The sequence below is a fragment of the Nicotiana tabacum genome, chromosome 13 (assembly GCF_000715075.1).
Source record: "Nicotiana tabacum cultivar K326 chromosome 13, ASM71507v2, whole genome shotgun sequence".
Taxonomy (NCBI): domain Eukaryota; kingdom Viridiplantae; phylum Streptophyta; class Magnoliopsida; order Solanales; family Solanaceae; genus Nicotiana; species Nicotiana tabacum.
In genome coordinates, this window is record NC_134092.1 from 30,158,360 (window position 1) to 30,164,575 (window position 6,216).

Consider the following 6,216-nt stretch of genomic DNA (forward strand, 5'->3'; position numbering starts at 1 on the left):
GGAATTTTTGTTAAAATATTAATTTCACTAATAAGATGAGTCTATTGTGGTTGTATTCATGATATGTAATTTGTTGAATTGAGGTTATAATTATTTCATCCTATAATTATTTAGTCTTAATTGAGGTTATGATTATTTTTTTCGCTGTCTTCTATGTTGATTGTAGCCCGTGTGCACGAGGTGACGAGTGCGTGCACGGACATATTTGTGGAAAGTTAGCCTTTTATGGTTCTTAGGTCCTTGTATTCTTTGAACATGCAGTTGTTCTTGTTATGATTATATATCTTAATTACTAGATTCACATCTACCTGCTTAATTAGAATAAATTGCTTCATGATCTACTATTATCGTTACTTGATTCATATGTGCCTTAATTGAAACTATTATCTCTTTTATAGCCATGCTATCTTTTCATAACTGCTTATCTTTATTTGAGATTTATATTATTTCATCCTATAATTATTGAGTCTTAATTGAGGTTATGATTATTTTTCCGCTGTCATCCTTAATTGAATTGTTGAATATCCTTCGTAATTTCCTCAACCATAAAAGAAGTAGATATCTTATATCTTAGTCGACTTGTTTTATTTGGCATTATTGGATTCGTGTTAGCTTCCCTGTTGTTGAAGTGTATATTGTGAGATTCGTTGCTACACCTTAGTTTTCCCTTTGTTGAGTTGTTCGCTTTACGCCTAGCATTTCAGACTGTGGTTATTTCTTGTGATTTGGTCCCATATTTTCCTGTGATTTAAAAGTTCTTGAGTTGATTTACTTGTCGTACTTTGTATTATTGCCATTGTTGTTATTCTGTTTGTTGTGATGATACATGAGGTTTCTGCCGTGCGGTTATTGTTATGGGGTTGCACGAGGTTTCTGCCGTGCTATTATTACTATTGATATTTGCACATGCGGCCTGACAAGGTGGGATATATATATGTGTGGGTTGCACATGTGGCGAGACAAGGTGGGAACATTATTATGCACGTGTGGCGAGACAAGGCGGGCATTTATGTTACTATTACACACGTGGAGAGACAAGGTGGGCTGTGTCAGGGATTGATTTGTGATGATTTATGGCCTGGAGGCATTCTTGTTGTTGATATTTGTGTAGTGGTATACGTACTTGTGTGAGCTTTATCTTGTAAAAGCTATGAGGAAATATTCTACGTGTTGTCCGTTCTTCTTCTTCCTTATGTTTATTTGCTGGTATGGACTATGTTAGGACACTTGGACAAGCATACACGTAGTTAAGCACTCTTATCGGATAAGAGGTGTTCTTGATATTGTTGAGCATAGATGCTCACCCTTGTTTACTTGTCTTCTATGTGAGAATGGCTCTATTGGCACGTGAGTCGTCAGTGTGGTTATGAGGTGTTATGAGGGTACAAGATGCCAAGTGTTAGGGTTGAGGTATTGAGACCCGTGAGTTGTGAATTGTCCGAGGTTCGGTACCTCATGGAGTTGTTGACTAAAACGTGATGTAAAAGCGGTTGTAATTACTGAGTTATTACTTGTCCTTGTTGTATTCGTGATTCCGGATTTAGGCTGTGTTCCATTCACTTTGTCTGCGTCATTTTCATAATATTCCGCTGATACTTGTTGTTTCTTGTTTTAATGCCATTAATGTATTGTGAGCCATATTGCATAGTCTTTATGTAGACATCATACTTCTGTTATTCATGTACTTATATCAGTTCGGTTTATTAGACTAGTGGGTGTCTTGACTGTTCCTCGCCACTACTCTACCGAGGTTAGTCTTGATACTTACTAGGTACCACTGTGGTGTGCTCATGCTACTCTTCTGTATTTTTTTGTGCAGATCCAGGTATTTGTTCGTTAGCTAGTTGTGTGGACTATTGCTGTGGAGACTCAAAGTAAACCTGCTGCTGCGTTCGCAGGCTTCGGAGTCACCTTCTAATTTTCGTTTTGCACTGTTTATTCTTATTTCTGGACAGTTGTATTTAGAGTTTTCTAGCAAACACTCTATAGAGCTTATGACTTGTACTACCGGTTATGGGAATTTTAAGAGATTATATTTAAATAATATTATTATTTTAATTATTGTTAGGCTTACCTAGTCCCTAAGACTAGGTGCCATCACGATACCCAACGGAGGGAAAATTGGGTCGTGACAACTACTTCAGATTCCACTGGAAATTTTCTCTCTTCCACTAAGCCCTTGAGTTACTTATCATTAGCTCAAAAACCTGCCTCTTTCTGAATGTGAAGTTCATTGTAATCTTTTCCCTTGAAACTTCATTATCTTATGACTCGTTACCTGAAAGTTTGTGTTGATGTCCAAACCTTGCTACTGGTCAAGACGCATGTCACATTAATTAGGCTAGAAGATGGTGAGCAGTAGTGAATAAGAATGAGAAAATGAAATAATAATGGGGAAGGGGTAAAAGATTTTATTTAAGAGAGAAAGGTAAAAAGGACACGGGGTTTGAACAAGACAAGCAAAATACGATCCAAAACCCCGGGTTGAACCGGTCTATCTGAAAGAATGACCAAATTAAAACCACAAACAAGTCCCTTTGGCACGAGAAAGGATTGAGATCTGCACTATTCTTGACTCAGCTAGACTACGACAGACTCTAACACCACCTACAAGACTCAATACTACTGGACAAGACCATAAAGTAAAAGAAAATATGAAAACAGACTCAAAAATATAAAGTCTCCTCAAATAGCTTCTTAAGGCAACAGTCCTGAATGGGATAGTCCTAGGGCGTCCGTCATGCTCAACCTCTGGTAAGTGGATCCAAACCATCTCATGAAAGCTCATAAACTCTCAGGAATCGTGGTCCCTAAAATTGCTTTGCAAAAATGATCCCACTTTGCAGAAATGGCCTATGTGGCCGAAAAATAGCAAATCATGCAAATTCAACAATAATAGACCTTAAACTAAGAGAACATCTTGTTGTGGACTTAGGACTCTGAGACATGGGTTAACAAGCCACTTTAGCGAAAATATCCCTATTTGCAAAAATGACCGATGTGGCCAAACCTGGCTAGACATCAAAGATTTGGCTACGACCCTCGAAGCCAAGAACTTAAGACTCACTAGGAAGACCGGACCCTATGTGGGTTGCCTACGTATCCCGCCTCGAAAGACGAGAATCAGGTATGCATAGTTCGGGTAAATCATGAATAAAGGAAATAAACTAACTCCTTTTTTTTCTAATTTCCGAAAGAAAGACTTATAAAGAAGAAAGAAAATATTTTTGGATTTCAATTTTTTTTTTATTTTGAATTTTTGAAAAGAAAGAATTCTAAAGAATAAAGAAAATATTTTTTTTTGAGTTTCGATTTTTTTTTCCAGAATTTCGAAAGAAAAACTTCTAAATAAGAAAGGAAATATTTTTGGATTTATGAACTTTTATTTTGAATTTATGAAAGAAATACTTCTAAAGAAAAAAATATATATATATATTTTTGAATCTTGAATTTTCTATTCAATTTTCGAAAGAAGAATGAAAATATTTTTGGATTTTGAGAAGAAAGTAAAAAGAAAATGTTTTTGTATTTTTTTAATAATTGGGGTCTAAAAGAAAGACTTTCTAAAGAAGGAAGTAAAGAAAAATATTTTTGAATTTTTTGAAAATTGTGGGCCGGAACCGATGAGGTTTGCCTACGTATCTCACATCCGGTGAGAATCAGACCCGCGTAGTTCGGCAGTTTTTCAGGACCGGGGAAAATGTCATTTTTGAAAATTTGGATTCATTTATGACAACCTTCCAAAAATTAGGCAGAGTTTCAGGATCATATTTTCCTTCTTTTTTTTTTTTCAAATACCGGGATTTTCAGGAACCAAGTCAATTTCTCCCTCCTATTTTTCTTGATTTTCTTTCCTTATTCTAGAAGTTAGTCAACATGCAAACCAGAATAAACAAATGTAACAAGTAGTACGTAAAATGCATCAGGATGGTCTTTTTATTTTGGGGTACACCTGTCCTAGACGAACCCAACCCCTATGTTGAGTCCCCAAAGTCAAATGCACATGATTCAAACAAGCGTACCTACTATGGATCCGGCATGAGGCTTAGTTATTCTAGGTTTAAATCCTGGGTGTGCTGTTCTAGACCTGGCTTATCCGAGCGGACAACTCGAGTCGGGGAGGGGGGTGCAGCGTATCGGGAATACAGAAGCTTCACCGGCTTTGCAATTTGTCCGAACCTCATTCTAAAATTAGGATACGACTCTAACAGAAAAGAAAATCACGCGAAGCGCACGCTTCCCAGAAGATTTAGAAGACTCAGAGAGAAGAAGGGTTTCGTAACAGTTTTATATACAGTTCAAACAATATCAAAGCGGTAAAAAGAGGTATTTAGAACATTAGGTTCAAACACGTAAAAATCAAACAATCATAAAAACCAATCAAAACATCTATTCTAAGCTTGAATTCTGAACCCTGAATCAGAGATTTTGGATTCTATTCCCCAGCAGAGTCGCCAAAGCTGTCACACCTCCTTTTTTCCGAAAGGATAGGGAAATATTTTCAATTAAAGTGACATTTTTCGAAATGGGATTATTTAATTAATCAGAGTCACCACTTGGAATAATTTATGATGTCCCAAGTCACCGGTTTATTTTAAATCCCAAATCAAAGAAATTGACTCTATTTTCACCGTCCGCAAACACAGAAGACCGGATAAGAAATTATGTTAACCCAGGAGAAAGCGTGAGGCATTTTCCAGTTCCGTGATTTTAGCATGGTCGCTTAACAATTAATACTTGGCCTAATTATCTGATTTACTACATGTTTAAAACCCATTGTGCATTTTTAATTTTTTAACCGCTTTTAATATTTATGAAATTTGTTTGAACAAGTCGTGATATCGCGCACTCGCTTGTTTTTGGTACACGTTGCAAATCGTGCCACATGAAATACACCCGCGATTTACGACGTGTTTATTTTAATATTATTCGAAGTTATAGTCGGGTCACATGAAATGCACACCCAAATTGAATTACGTATCGTGACTCTGCCACGGGAACCGTACCCATAGTCACGATGATTTATTTATGAATCGTGCCTAAAGCAGGCTACGATGTTCAAAATCGCTCATTTCATTTTTAATTTCTTATTTCATGCATTTAAAGCGAGCCCTTTTTAAATCTAATTAAAAGTAACTTTCTAAATCCAAATAACTAGACTACATCACAATTCTACTCCTGGTCAAAGGAAAATTAAAACGTTATTTAATAGTATTGATGATCCCAAACAGAGATATATTTTGACGAAAGTGCAAACAAAGCTTTACTTTTCTCTTATTCTTTTATGTAAAATATGAAGCCTAACCTATAAGGGACATTGATAATTCATAATATAAAGTTCAATGAATTTTTATTTATAGAAAAATAACTGCAACAAGAATAAATAAATGAACAAGGAAAACACAAATCAACAATTCATGAAACAATATTAACAGTGGAAAAAGAGTAGACCTTAAAGTAGAAATCTCTTCAATGTATTAAAAAAAACTCCATGTTAGGACGTACAGTGAGCAAATGGACACTAGCACCAAATCGGGTCCCGAAATATGCCGGAGAAATGAATCGCGACCCAAGCTCGGCAAAGAAACCCGAAATCTCGGCAACAAGAATCGCTAGCCAAACCACGACACTCACGGACGACTCATCTCGAGTTCAAATAGGGAACTCACATCCAAACCCATCTCTCAAATTAAGCTTGAATCGGAAGAAATAACTTTCTTTGCAAAACAACGAAGCATCAGAAAATAGCAGAGATTGGAGTGGAGTGTGTATGTTTTTTCCAAGAAAACAGCAGTTGTGTTCTCTCTTGTGTATCTACATGAGTGCGTTTGGGCTGTAGGGATATGGAGAAGGGTGGAGTCGCTAGCTCTTGGGTTTTCCGGCTGGACGTCGGCAGCGGTGAGGTGAAGGGAGGTAGGGGTGAATCAACTGCTTGTTGCTGGAGGTGGGTCAGTCCGTTCTTGAAATTGGGGGGTCGTTCTTTTTTGGGGATTTTTTTGGGTGAATCCCTGATTGTTCTAAGAGTGACGGGCTTGACTTGCAGAATAGTGAAGAAAATTGGAGATTTTTCTTAAAGAGAGTGAGAGCTATGGCTGCTGTTTTCTCTTTCTCTTAGCTTCCCCCCATTAAAAGTTTGTCGCTAGAGTCCCTTTTTGTAGGGAGTAGGAATTAGGTTAGGTCAAATGGGGAGTGGGTATGGGCTTGAGCTATTGGGTT